Below are 15981 nucleotides of genomic sequence, written 5' to 3'. Positions count from 1 at the left end.
AAAAACGGCCTTGATTTACTTTTAATTCACATGAGGGGCAAGAATGTCAACAGTACAATCAGAAACGGCTTTTGCTTTCCCTTTCACTTGAACAGCAGCCCTTTAAACCCTGCAAATGGAAAACGGCTTGGCTTTTCTTTTGTTGATGTCAAATTAAAGAACCATGCAGAAGAGGGCCTACCCCTCATTTTCAATAACCAACAGCAAATGCAAACTTGCTCAAAAAGGAGAAATCAAAGAATCCTGTGACCTGCAAGACAGGATTTTAAACATTAGAAACAAAAAGCCTGCACATGTGTGAAAAGAAAAATGGTTTTAAAAAGCCACTGTGGGAAGATAGCACTGCTCACGCAGAAAATGTCAGGGAAAGATAATGGGGGTTTGGGGAGGTTGGCCCAAGCAAATGTACATTATGTTCCAACCCGCAAGAAACCAGTCATCTTTGAAGAGACACTTAATACAGGAAAAGCCAGTTCTAGCTGAGTCAGGAAAATTTGCAAATAGAAGGCCTGCTTCCAGCTTGAAGTCGCCCGAAGATTTCAAAGAAGGCAAAGTATGGCTAAAGGTTGACCAGGCGGTGTGAGCCCTTCCTGCACCCACCTCAAAGAGCAAACTGCAAAGTCCAAAGGGACTAATACAAATCTCTGGTCATCGGCTGAGCCCAGAGGAAGACAGGTGGCTGTGGGGGATGAAGCAGCCCTCCCACAGAGGGGACAGACACTCCCAATCAACATTAAAAGACTGATTTCATTTTAGGCTTTTTTCGCAGCACTCAGAATGAGAATTAATTTTGCTATTTTTTCATGTATTCCAGGTGGTTTTAAAGGTATTAATTGCATTTTCCTAGGACTTTGGGGACTGAGAGGGCCAGTTAGACTAGTTTCCTGGTTGATCTAAAAATAAGACAAATGTGATAGTTGGTAAAAAGATGGAAACTTAAATTAGGAACATGATTTATCATTTGCAGAGGCATAACTAATGTACATTTTATGAAAATGACAAATATAATGTGCCAAAGGGCCATGCTACCTTATAAGGAGTTGGCGATTGGCTTACCTAATTCCCTATGACCAACTAAAACCACATATCTAGTTCATATGGCAGGGGCTAGTATAATTATGAAGTTATGAGACATAACTCGTTTTTGCCTAAAAGTGGTAATGAGAACAAAGAATTGTAATAAATGCAAACAGACAGATGGTGCTCTCTTCCCTTGACCCAATCATGCCAGGGGGTGGGGAGAGGAATGGTAAAATGCCCTATCCGAGCAACAGGGATAAATACAGGGTACCCCCCCTAGATTGTAAAGTTAATGATGTCATTTGTGCTATATAAGGGCGACTGTACTAGGTTAGAGGGACAGACAGACACAAAAATCCGGGGAGGCAGGAGAAGGAGGAAGGAGAGAAGGCAGCTGAACCTTACCATCTTTGAGAATGCAGTGACCAGACCCCTTGCCCTAGCTGTTCAGAGTGTCCTGAGATCCAGCTGACTTTCCTGAATCCTAAACTAAGGCTTGATTTGTAAGTAGCATATAACCCCAGTTCTAAATTGCATAAGCCCTTCATTTTTTTTAGCATTGCATCCAATATTTCTCCAATTGAAAACCCCAAAAATGCCAGTGTGATTCAGTCACCTTCCAAAAGAAGAATCTATTACTAGCCTGTGTATGTTAGCAGATCTCCTTGAAAAACCTCTCAGTTGTCTGTGTAAATCCCTAGTAAATTAATTAATTCCCCCATTGAAATTCACAGTTCAAGACTGTTGATGTTCGAAATCAACCATCTTGTCCCTGGTGTTGTATTTAATTATTATAGTCATTAAAGTACTGCCTCAAAAGAATTAGTCTCCTTGTAACTAAAAACCGAATTTGTCAGTGTATTGTGCGCACTACCAAATAAATTCCTATTTGCATCTGTCCGTTTAAACCCCAACTGGTTTCATAAGTGTGAGCAATCACTTTTGCCTAGAAGTCTACCTGTTATGTGCCTCTTTCCTTGTCACTGAAAACCGATGTTCTATTGTAATAGTATTCTCTAAAACTTTGCCTATCTCCTAAGTGTAAGCAATACAAATGTTCTTCTGTTCTGTACCCTAGCATTTGGGAGAAATAGCACAAAAACACATTCTTCTATTTTCCCGTTCTTTGTTGGCTTCCCATCTTGTGGTGGTGGGCTTCAGCCCAAAACCAATTTTCCCTCTATATTCCTATTCCTTGCCACTGCCTTCCATTCAAAGGAATCAAGTCCAAATTGATGTTTGGGGATGAGTAGCCAGTGTAAGCCACACAGATTTCCTTTCATTCTGTCCCCTAGCAGTTGTGAGTAATAATCAAAATCCCATTCTGCCATTTTGCTGCAAACATTGGTTTTCACTTTCTTTGATGGCTTCCCATCTGGGGGTGGTGGGCTTTACCCCAAATCCGATTTTCTCTCTCTATTCCTACTCTGTGTCATTGCCTTCCCTTCAAAGGAATCAAGTTTAACTGATGTTTGGGGGTGAGCGTTGTAGGGGGCAGTGTTTAACTATTGGTACTATCATTTTGTAATAAATTATTCTTTTTCTGTTCTGCTATTAAAATAAAAGGAAGTAACTGTGATAGCATATCTTAACAGGGTTGTTTTGTAGAGTCTATTTCATTTTGTGTTGCCACAACATTGGTGGCTGTGAAATTGTTTGATTTTCCTTTTTCATTACATAATAAATTAATAAATATCTTATTGCTACACACAAGCCTCGTTCCTAGTCCATTGTGACACAGGGTGTTTGTGGAGGTTGGGTGCAAGACGGGTTGGAGGCCTACTCAAAAAGAATCCATAGTATATTAAAAATAAACAGCATTTTATAGTCGCCACATCCATTGTAGGGGAAGGAGTTCCCTAGCTGGCGTGTTATAAACCGTTATATTACAAGATGTGCATTGGGGTGATTAAATACAGAGAGGTAAAGGGTATTTCTACTGTATGTACCATGAACCAATTTAGGGGCCGATTCATGGAACAAACGTGTGCCGAAAATCCCAGCGCAAGCAGGCGCAAGGAGGCGCAAGCGTGAGAAAGCAAGCGCACGCGTGCGATTCAAGGAAGGTGCTGCGCTACTTTCCCACTGGTTGTGCGCCAAATCCGTGCATGGCGCACGCTGGTGCACACGTCTCCAAACAGCGTGCGCTAAGCGCACAGCGAAAGCGCACATAGCACAGCGCACACAACAAAAGTGGGCGGAACAGTGGGCGTAAACCGCGGAATGGGGAATAACGCGTGAAAAAGAAGGCATAACTGGGGAAGTACTGCAGGGAAATACACGGAACACCCACATGCACGCGAACAACCCGTGTTCATGGATTCGAATAAGGGAAACCCGAGCACGGCAAAAGAAGCGCACAGGCGTCAATGCGTCTGCCACAGGAAGGCAGGCGGAAGCGTCCCCGCGCACAGCATAAAAGTGCGTGCAAACATCAAATACGTATATACAGCTACGATGAATGCCCCATTTGTCGCAGCACTGATCGTGGGACACTGCAGGGGGAGGAGAATAGCCAGGGCATGATTTTTTCACCACGGACAAGCCTTTTTGGGATGCCTGACGACCAGGTCTATGGCAGGTATAGGTTTCCACCCCATATTAACCTAGACCTGGTTAGGGAGTGGGAAGATGACCTAACATCCCCCACCCTCTGCTCCCAAGCATTGAGCCCCTTGGAGAAGGTGCTCAATGTCCTACATTTTTTGGCCACTGGGTCTTTTCAGCGGACTACTGCCATAGTGTCTCACAGGCCACGCAGTCAAGCTGCCTACGTCAGGTATTGGCAATCATGACAGCGCGCCCTTCAGTCCGCAGGCACATATACATGCCCAGAACACCCACAGAAAGGCAGGCCATTTTCCAGGACTTTTACAGGGTGGCACTCTTCCCCAAAGTGCTCAGTGCCATAGATTGCACCCATGTGGCCCTACGTCCACCTAGGGCCACTGAGGACATCTACCGAAACCGCAAGCACTGGCATTCCATCAATGTACAGGTGGTATGCGATGCAAAGGGAATCATCACCTTTGTCTATGCAAACTATCCTGGCTCCACCCATGACAGTTTCATATACAGAATGTCCGCCCTGAGCCGGGCCCTGGAAGCTGGGCAGCATGGCAACACATGGCTCCTAGGAGAGTACAAATGCCCTGCACATGCATGCATGTCACACACACACACAAATACACAAACCCCAATAATCACAGCAACCACGTGATGACGCCAATCCGGAATCCCACCACACCACCCCAGGTAAGATACAATGCGGCCCATATTGCAACCAGGGCCATAGCGGAGCTCACATTCTGAGTGCTCAAGTCACGCTTCCGCTCCCTTGACCGCTCTGGCGGGCAGCTACTCTATGCACCCCCAGTAGTGTGCAGGATCATTATGGCAGCATGTGTCCTGCACAATGTTGCAACACGGCAGGGTGTACCGGTGGACATGGTGGTGCCCCCACATCCCCAACCACAGGCACAGGCACTGCCCATGGGAGGGGATAGGGCACATGGTGAGGAAGCCCGGACCCAGCTTGTGGCCAGATTTTTCACCTAATCTCCCAACCCTGCGGAGTGCACACAGGCCTGGCACATACCAGGTGACAATCGATGATGACAGAGACAGTCAACTGTCACAACCTTACCACCCTGAGATTGTTGCCATGGAATTGCCACATTGTGTCCATCCATAGCTACTTAAACACAAGCAATCCTGTGTGACCAAAAGGCACACATGCAAGGTGTGAATCACACAGACTTGCAAAACAGGACATGACTATCACTGGTATGTCACTCAAACCCTCCCAAACCACAACATGACATGGCAAGCAATAGCCATACACCAACACAGTACCAAAAAGGTACACATTGCCATGTGAAAAATGTAAATGGGCATCAGACAATGATGCCTGACATGGAATCAGATGAAATGACTGACCAACAACCTCCCACCCAAAATAAGTCATACCCAAATGCATTCCAAAAGTTGTATTTTAAACATAACACTGAATGCCTGTCCACATGCACAATGTGCTTTGCAAAATCAACACTGCAGCTACTGTGTGCCGTATCCACCTGCTGCAACACACTGCTCAGCGCACAGCACAGTGAACAGCCATTGTGTGTGATGCACACCCTGCGCATCACATCTAAGTGACAAACTACATAAAAAAACCAAAATAGGCATGTAGAGGATCCACAAATGGTCATAGAACATGTGTTGCAGGGACAAAGTGGGCACCAGAAGGCAAACAGAGTGTACACGTGGACATGGAAGGGGGGTTTTACATGTAGTGGATCATAGTGCGAGTGTATGGGTCAGTAGGGACATGCACTCAACATATGCATGTGAAATCAAGTGACCATCAGTGTCCTCTACACATCACATGTGAACATTCACCATGTGTATACCCCAGCATGTAAAATCACAACTATCCCCTCACACCTGAAAGGTAAACACAACACATGAACAGGCATTGATTAGCAGAATACATAATATAAATAGGAAAGCACAATTACAATTTCAGGGTGCCCATCACACTGCAGGGCAAGGCAACTATCAACAACAAAACACCCCCCCTCCATCACAAATCACCACGACCCACTGAACAACTGCATCTGGATTATACATCCGAGATCCTTGAATTCCACCTGGCCACAGGATCACCCTTCCCCTTTGTCACCATCTCCCACCTTGTGTGTAAAAAGTTGCCAGCACCCTCAGAGTCCACCTAGATTTGCAAAAGCACAAAATCCACCAGAACTCAAAGCAGGACAACACAGAAGCCAAGCAAATATCCTGCAGGCAGTAAAACAAACCAGAACAGCCTCCAGTAGATGACTTGAAGTAGCAGTACGCCACAAAGGCCAAGTACCACCACAATGATGTTAACAACCAAGGTATCACAGTAAAACAATGTCACAACAGGATCTGAACCGTGTGTGGCACATAACATAGAATGATGCACCAAGAACGGATGTCTACTGTCACAGCTCCCGTGTACAGGCGCAGGAGTGGCACGAAACAACCATCCCCACCGTGGTCTAGGTGCCTGCAAGGTCTAACTCACACAGGCCTCTGAGACCCTGGTGGGGATGGAGGGTCAGGTATATGCAGTCAGTACAGGCATTGGCATACTGGATAACCGGAATGAAGGGCAGGAGAGGGGAGTAGGATTGACACGGGAAAGTAGGGAATGCACCAAAATGTAGTACACACATTAACAAATACACAGTAAGTCAAAGAGAAACTTATTTCTGCGGTGAGGGCTGGCCTCTGCCTGCGCACTCTCAGGTCCAGTAACAGGAGCATTTCAATGCTGCAAAGAGAGCCACAGTTAATAATCTGCGCGTGCCCAAAACACACAAACACGCCACCAAATATGCCCCAAAGTAACAAAATACACTACAAACAGACAAACTTGTGTGGATGCTTCATACCCATACGTAACATTACCCCTCTGATGGTTCACACACAGTCAATGCAGTAAGTCAGGCACCGGTGGTTGCGTGGGAAATGGGACACCAATGTGTCACGATTCACACAACATGCAATGTTCCCTGTGTAAGCAGACAGACGCATATAGCAAGGTCTGACTTCAGAACAAGTCCTGTACCACCATGACCAAAATAAAGTAGCCAGTTCATGTATCAATTTCTACTTGGAAATGAAATGCACTGCACCCAAGTCTGTTCCTTGCTGTCTGTCCCTGTGAGCTGCTTCACTCCATGTCTCGGAACACTACATGGCTAATACAATTGCCTCAATGGACCATGGTGGACCGGAGGGTATGTGCCACTGCCTCTGCAGGTGCCCCAGACAACTTTCACATCAACTAGCCATCAGTCCACTAACACATCTGAGCTGTATTGTGCGCTTCAACACCAATATTTGTCCAAGTTCACCATCAGTGCTGCTACTAAGCATGCATGTTCAACTGGCCAGGTGGAAGGTTTGCTGTGTTGTGACCCCCCTGTGCTGCTCACCTTGCCTGGAGTCCCTTGAAACACGTCATCAATTTTTGGATGTATGATCGCAATCCCTGTGCCTCTGCTTGCACACACATGTTCATGTCGGCAGCACCAAACGTGCCCTGATTCCAGACGTCCAATGGCCCATGTCTGCTGGAAAAGGTGGTCTTGGGGCTCATCCCCCTGCGGAAAGTGCATGAAACACATGATTAATGCTTAATATTCATCTGTGTGTGTCTCTTCAGGCATTACATGACTGGACCATGTCAGAGATGTACATCAGAAATCATACCATCAGTCCGTCTTTCACAGCAACAGTGTGGAACACACTATCTAAGGCATGATTTCCAACAAGCACATGTTCATTAAAGATAAGAAACATACTACACAATGCATAGCAATGAATGTACACATTAATCATTAAACACCCCATCTAGCAAAAGAAGAACAGTGGACAATTACACCCCAATCATCCCCACTAGGGGTGTAAACACAAGTTCCACAGTAGCAGACATGCCACAGATATGACAGTCCATTGCCCTTGTGTAATAGGATGTTACACCGAGCCATCCTTGCGAGCCCATGGATAAGGGAAGCAGGAGTGGCATATGTGAGTCAAGGACCCCAAGCAGCAAACACATACACAAGACAAGCTTGAAGGGCCCAGCTGGAACAGACAGTGGATGCTTTCAAAAGCCACAAAGCACCACACCGTCACATGAAAGCACAATAGACTAGCAATTTTAAACTATATTAACTAATTACACTAACTATGAAAAACATACTTTACCTATTTAAACTAACTATCAAACCGAAACTTAACTAACTAAACTAAAAGAAAAACCAAAAATGGCCACATACGACCCGGAGGGGAGGTACCCAGGAGGGGGGAGGTACAGGGTGCTGCACAACACCCACATGCGAAGATGCTGAGGAAAAAAAAAACCTCCATGGGCTCAACGCCTCCACAGCTCGACCTATGTGGGAGATAGATTGTTGTCCGAGTCTGGCTCTTCCTGGAAAGGAGGACGTGGCACCGGAGCATGACCACGCCTAGCCGCAGCTTGCCCCTCGTCGGAAGCAGGTCTGCTGGACGGGTGAGCCTGGTTCTGTGTGGTGATGACATGTAGGTCTGCATGCAGAACCTCCCGTGATACACGTGCTTCCTCTTGCAAGGTAGCACGTGTAACACAGAGTTCCTCCTGCAAGGCCTGGCTTGACAACCGCTGCACCTCCTGGTAAGCATGTAGCTCAGCCAAGATGGTACGCTCAAGCTGTGCAAACCTCTCCTCTGCCCGCTCCCTCTGGGACATCAGAAGGACACCCAGAGTGGATCTGAGGGAAGCATGCTCCTCCCTCAGGGCCTTCATGTGTGCCTCTGCGTGAGCAGCAATTGCTTGACGCAGAGACGACATTTCAGCCTGGGGTGCCCTGTCTGAGTCTGCCATGCCCAGCCTGAGTGAGCGGGCTGTGGACTGTGCCGCCTGCTGCTGGAGAAGCACCTGCCTAGCAGGGGGGAGCACAGATTGGGCCACACGCTCCATGCTCTCAGCGATGTTCCCCATTTCTGCCCCCTGCCGTTCAGAATTGGCAGTCATGTCTTGCTCCCACTCAGTATACTGTGGTTGTGCGCGGCGACCACGTTGCTGGGCTTGACTCCTGCGGGACCCAAGGACCGGGTGTCCTCGTTGTGTTGGCTCCGCCCACGGCTGCACGACTACATGCCCCTGTCGACGTGATGTCCCAGGCACATCAGTGACTGGTGTGGAGGGTGACCCTGCGTCCCGATCCACCATGGGCGGAGGTTCCAAGACTGTCTGACCCCTCAGTGCAGGTGTCGCGGACAGAGGAGTGTCCACATCAGAATCACTCACCCCTGACATATGGACCTGATGCTCATCCAACTCGACATGGTCGTCAGAGTGCTGTTCAGGGCTGGACTCATAGGCAGCTAGAGACAAGATGGACTGTAGCACTTGGGGGTTTTCATGGCCTACCACCCCACTACCCCCACTTGTGCTGGGTTGATGTAGTGATAACAACCCTGTGCCTGGCATGACAACACCATCCTCCGGCTCCATTGCGTCATCATCTGAAAAATATAGAGAAAAAAGGTCACTACACATGTTAGAAGCACACAACACACACACACACCGACACCAAACACATCAGGCAGACATGTGACACACAAAATAGACCCTGGCATGCATGCTGGGTCAACTTGAAATTGCTTCTGTGATCAGAGCTGTTGAAAGGTGGCAGTTTACATTGAAGTGGGTCTATGCAGTGCAGCAAATATGTATGTCACTCACTACCTACATGTACAATTACGTCAGAAAATGTGAAGGCAGTCCAAGGTCAACTTCAGGCATCACGTGCAATGTGCATTGAATGGGTAGCATACCTACAAGCAAAGCACCCCTCCACCCAAGGGCAAAAGCAGGGATGCCTAGCATGGTATCAAAAGGCTGACCATAGACCTGTGTATTGACAGATAGTGTTGACTAGCATCAACAGCTTCATGTGAATCAAGTGACAACAATGCAAATCATGATGGGACAGTAAGCAGGACACATGATGAAACCTCTGGAGTCCACCTACGTGTGAAGAAGACACTACACCAGTTGGACAGAGTCATTGTCCATTAAACAGGCTGAGGCCTGTGACCCACACAGATTGTCAGACCCTACACATGTGTGCAACACAGTACTGAGCCACAGTTGACATGGGAAGGCAGATGAAATGCCATGCATTGTGGGTCATCATGGACTTGTGTAACAGTGATCATCCAGTCATGGACACATATGGGCATGCGTGAAATGCACATGGAGCATGAATGGGCACTCATGTCCCTGCGGGGCATCTGACCTCTGCACAGTCCAAGTGAGACACCCTGCATCAAGTACTAAGGATGTACCTCAATGGATATGTCTGGCAGATTGGCCGCTGGATGTTAGAATGTACACAGGAGGCATGACAAGGGAAGTAACCAAGGGCAATATTGTAGTAGACAAGTGCTAAGATGGAATTGGGGTGCAGAGCAGGGGGTTGGGGGGCAAAGGGAGCATGCCTACATTGGCGACCCCCTTGCAGGCAGAGGACACATGCACGTCAGTCATGCTATGCATAGTTCCTGGGCTGAGAGGAAGGTCACCCCACGCTACATGCTCAAGTGCCAGTGAGCTGGAACATGGAACGGAGGGGCATACTGGTAACCAGCATGTGACTAGGGTGCAAAAGTGGTGATGTGGACAGTCTCCGTCTGCTCCACATGTTCACAATCCAGCAGAGTAGACATGCATCTGGGAAGCATTGCATTACTCGCACATCATAACCATGTACACGTGACATGTAGACACATCACACAAGTAAAACACACTCGTCCTCGACAAAGACGCATCAACACTCACTGGACTGGGCATCAAAGTCCAGCATCTCTCCCACTCCTTCGACCGATTCAGATGGTATGAACTCCGCAACGAGTGACTTATGCGGAGTGAGGTCTTCCTCCTCCGGTGCAGGCCCACCGCCAGTCACCAGAGTCAAGTTGTAATTTGAGGCACGCTTAGCCTTAGCGCTGCCTTTGAGGTCATTTCAACGCTTTTTGCACTCACATGTTCCGCACCTCATGGCACCTCATGGCCGAATGCACTCACATGTTCCGCAACTTGCTTCCACTGGGTATCACGGTGGGCAGCTGTAGTCTGACAATTAGCACCCACTAGCATGTCACGGCTGTGGTCCCGCACATAGCCCACGAAGAAGTTCAGTCCCTGGTTGCAGAAAGGCTTCTTCCTCGAAGTGCAGGAGGTTGTGGCTGTGTGTGGGGTCCCAGCCTGTGCTGCAGGTGCAACCTTCCTCCTCTTGGATTGTGGCGCAGACCCTGGCTGGCTGATGCCACCCTGATCAGTATGGCCAGTGGGATAGGTGGATTGAGCCAAGGGAGTGGCAGGTGGAGGGACGACCAAAGGGCTGACTTGTGTCAGTGGCAGCTGGGTGTCCTCTAATGGACCCTGTGCATCAACATCTGCTGTGGCAGGGTCATTGACCGCAAGTATCCTGGTTGTCAGACTCCCAACTGGGGTGTTGTTGGCTGCATCTGCCCCTTCACTTGCCAACACCTGGCTGTTCGGGGCAGCAGATGACATTACTGCCCCAGGGACATGTGTCTTGGTCAGGGCAGCCCTGCGTGCCCCTACGGTTTCCCTATGGGCCTGTTGGAATCTTCCAAGGGCTCTTCAATTGCCAACGCAGCCTGCGCTGGCAGACCCTGAGCCTGGGTGGTGGTGTCCACAGCTGCACATGCAGCTACCACTACCCTTGGGCCCGTGGCAGTCGATGAAACGGACTGCCGGGTCACACGGGCGCCAGTGCCAGATGCAGAAGTTGCATCTCCCAGAACCACAGGGGGTGGTGGCATGACTGCACCGACACATGGCACAACATCGTGCTCAAGTGGCACACCCCTGCCTCTTCCCCATCTGCGGCCACCCTGGAAAACCTGGAGTCCCCCAACTCCCTTGTCACCCCGGCCACGTCCCTGACCATGCCCGCCACGAGGAGTACGCCCAGCTGAGTCGCCCCTCACCTTTGGTGGCCTCCCAACCATAGCACAGATGGAGTTGTGCCGGCACAGATGGAGTAGTGTCAATGGGAGGTGTACACCACAATTGACCTGGGAAATTGGGTTGAAGGGGGTGGGATGCAAGATGTTAACAGCCCCCCTGCACTTGCAAGGATGTATGTGACCCTGATGATGTAGTGACGGGTCACGCTACGCTAAGGCAACCCAAAACTGCAGTAAAACCGTGCAGCCTATGTGCGTGGAATCAACCTCCCACAGTATGCGGTGGCACCCAGTAACACGAAAAACGCGTACGCGTGGGACACGCAGGCTACTATGACCTCGAAAACGGGTGCGATACACAGGGGCACCCGCAGCGGGAAAAATAGCGTGCATGACTCACCGTCTGACTAGCGTGATAATGAAAAACACGCATAGCCAACACCCCCGCCAAAAGAAGAGATACGTCCTCGATCGCTGTGAAGATGTGATGGCGCGCGAAACAACACGAAGCAGCTAAACACGTCGGTCTCCGTGAAAGGTACATGCAGCGAACTGCTGGCACCGCTCACCTTTAACCCGTGCTTTGGGAAACGCCTGCGCACGTCGCGTAGGCCCTTTCCTCGGATTACATGCATTCACACGCAGACGTGCAATTTTTTCATGCGCGCTGAACCAAAATGCCCACGTCACAAGGGAAACGCCTGCACACGTAACGTCAGAGAAGCGCTTACGCGCTAAGGGCCTTTCCTCCAATTACACGCTGATGTGCAATTTTTTCATGTGCCAAATCACTCCATATCAAGCTGGCCACGCGAAAACACACGGAAGACCACGCTCCTGCCAGAAGGCCAAATTACTGCCCCCCACAGCCCGAGCACGCTCCCACCTGCCATCTGCTGCTGCCTGAATGCCTGCTGCCCATGTGCCCTGCCATTTTCTGCCTGCACGTCAGCCAGAGGTGCAGTTGCTGTGACCAACCCTGCTGGAACCGAAGACTCCCGACTGGGATTCCATCGCTCCACAGCCCAGCCCCAGGACCCAGTTGCCCACCCACTCCTGCCTCTGGGGTTGCCATGTTGGGCACAACACCATCTGAGACCACTGGCAACCCCCATCCAGAGAGGCAGAGGGCCACCAGCTTCAGTGCCAGGGAAGTTGTTGTCCTGGTGGAGCAAGTCCTGGGGCAGTATGATGACCTCTTTGGAAGTTTGCACGCCGACTATGAAGAATGGACCAGGATCTGGATGGACATCGTGACTGCCATCAACATGGAGGAGGTGGCAGTCCGTGACTTACATCATGTCAAGAAGCGCTGGGAGGACTGTCGGCCCACCAAATGAGGGTCCTGGAACGCATATGCCCAGCGCTCTACGTCCATATCCTTGAGAGGCAGACCCGTCTGGAGTCGAGCGGTAAGTGTACATGCATGGTGATTGGACGCTGCGTGTGTCGTGGTGTGCCAGTAGTGTGCACGTTGCATATGTGTTTTTGTAGGGCCATGTAGGGATGTGTATGAAAATGGGCGTGAGGCTGCCACATGTGAGTCCTCTCAGGTGTGAGACACATTGATGGTGTATGTGTTGTAAGCATGCTGGGCAAATGCAGGTGTGGGAGCACACATGTTTGAATTTCTGTGTATGTACATTGGCATGGTTGTGGCATGGATGGTGGTTCATAATGCATGTATCTGCATATTTTGAAAACTGTTTCTGTCTAAATCTGGTTTATCCATATATGTTCTCTGTTCCCCCTATATGCGTTGGCAAACCCAGTGGGGGTTTCCCATATATGAGTCTCATGAAAAGATTTCTGGAAATATTTTTTTAAAAAACCTTCAGACTCATTTCGGAATAAATTGTATACTAATACTAGACATTTGAGGGATTCCTAACCTCTATTTGATTTGTTCAGATTGTTTCTCAAATCTGAATACATGAAACTGTCACTATGAAACTGTTTCATTTATCCTTTTCTTTTCCTCTTTTTAAATCAGAGGAGCTTTTCTCTCTTGCTCTCTCCCCCCTGAGCACTGGGTTTTTTGTTTACTTACACTTTCACTTATCATTATTCCTTTCCTTCATTATTTAACCTTGGTTATGTGTAACCATATGTTTGATGAATGATGTAAATAATTGTTTCATCTTCTCTCTCCATGTTTACGATTCGGTGTATAACTTTTTCATCTTTTTCTATTCTGTTATTCAACATATGGCAATCTTTGTTTGCAACTTTTTTAGCATTAAAACAGTATAATTTATACACTGAAAATGTTGTGGTAAATGTAGTCATCTTGTGTTTCTACATATTTAACCATGCATGAATATGGTTGTAACTAGGGGTGTGATTTGATACAGGAAAAATAAAACCATTTACCGAAAGGCACTCCGCCAATTCAGCGCACTAGGCAAGGTGCTGAGTGCTTTGTTCCTTGTTTTGCAGCATTATCTTGTTGTGTCATGTAGTACTCCATGTGCCTAGCTGTTGTTCATATACTCACCAAAGGGCTTGCCAACTCCTTTTTATGTTAGAGGTGTGTTGGACAACCAGGGTTGCTTGAGTTGGTATAAGGGGAGCCGTAGCAACAGGAAACATTTCCAAATGTTCTACCTGTTAGCCCGGGACATCATTTCTTTTTTCCCTTTTTTTCTTTGCTTCTACATTTGCTTGTTAGTACAATAAGATTGGTTTTGCCACACATTTGGTGCTTTATATACACCACAAACTGCGTGCAATCTGCAGCCCACCGTGACCCAGTGCCAAACTGCCTTTTGACATTATGGCAGAGAGTGCAACTCTAAGCTATACAGAGGAACAAATTCTAGAAATAACCGGAGGCCCCTCTATTTTTGACCAATCTGGCCAAAATATAGGTATTGGCTCGACCAACACCAGCGAGGACTTACTAAAACTTAAAAAGAAAGTATTCCGTACCAAGCTCCATGGCCATTTTCTTCGCGAATATTTAAAAGCAAGTATCATTCCAGCTGGACTCATAGTGAGAAACGAACCAGTTTTATTCCTTACAGATAAGGAATACACTACAAACTTCAGTTACATGGTTACTAAATGCAGTAGGGACCTCATGGTCCTTACTATCTCTACAGCCCAAAGGATTGCTTCAGAGATTCAAAAGATACTAGCATTGAGGAAATAAAATTCAAAAATAGCACAGTGATTACAAACGCCGAGGAACAACTGCGAGCAGTTGATAAACAATTTGATATCTTTAAAACAACTACATTAAGTAAAGAAACTAACAAATTGCAAAAAGATATCAAAGAATTCAAAACCGAAGTGGTGTATCCTTACACTTCGGATGATTACATCAACTCTATTAACAAACTGGGGACACAGTCGAACCCACGGATGGGAGGCAGGAAAAAGTGGGTATCTTTCTCAGGCTCCAGCAGCAGCTCATCAGGAAGCAGCTCAGGTCAAAACTATCAGCCAGGGGTATACAATCAATTTGGACAACCCTTTGTGCCTCCGTCCTTTCCTCCATTTTTAGGCAGAGGTGGCCAACGAGGAGGGTGGGGCCCACCACCATGGCAAATGCCACCCTTCGGTTACCGGCGCCGAACAGGACGCCGCCACCATTAACACCAGTGATTAACCCTGATGAACATCTCCAATTTTTAATCTTCCACACATAGAGTTAACACCAGCCCAAATCTCAATTCTTAGCAAAAGTTTGACCTTTGTACCGACCACAGGTACTGATTGGTACCAAACAGAGATAGAGATTAGACGTTTCCTTCGCACTGTGCGACTATGAACCTTTTTCCAGGAGAGAGAACCACTGGAACAGGAGGCAGACACAGGTTTACATTCCAAATCTACCATCTGCCCCACAGAGAATCAGGTGCCGAGTGACCTGATTACATTTGAGAAATGCATACTTAAGGAATACAAAAAACTAGCTCTGAAACATAATAACAACAAAACGAAAATTAGAGACAACTGCTTAAACTCGAGAAAGAGGCTCTTTCCCAACTAGCAAGCAACAACAACATTGTAATTAAACCAGCAGATAAAGGTGGGGGCATTGTCATCATGTTATCTGAACAGTACAAAAGTATGGTTATGACTTTGTTGAGTGACAGAGAAAGTTATCGCCCCCTGCGAAAAGATCCTACCAAGGACTTGAAGATTGAAATCTCTGAGATAGCCAATTTCGCCTTAGAAAGAGGATGGATCACGGAGAAGGAGTCCACCTATCTGACCACATCGGAAGAACGCACCCCATGCCTCTATGCATTACCAAAAATGCATAAGGACGCGATCAACCCACCGGGTCGCCCGATTGTATCGGGGTGTGGATCAGTGTTAGAACCTCTTTGTAAATTTATTGACGAATTTCTAAAACCTATGATTGGAAACATAGACTCCTATCTCAGAGACACAACCCATACTATACAGACT

This window comes from Ambystoma mexicanum, chromosome 2p (assembly GCF_040938575.1).
Source record: "Ambystoma mexicanum isolate Mex_15411 chromosome 2p, UKY_AmexF1_1, whole genome shotgun sequence".
In the NCBI taxonomy this organism is placed as follows: domain Eukaryota; kingdom Metazoa; phylum Chordata; class Amphibia; order Caudata; family Ambystomatidae; genus Ambystoma; species Ambystoma mexicanum.
This window is presented reverse-complemented; position numbering follows the sequence as displayed.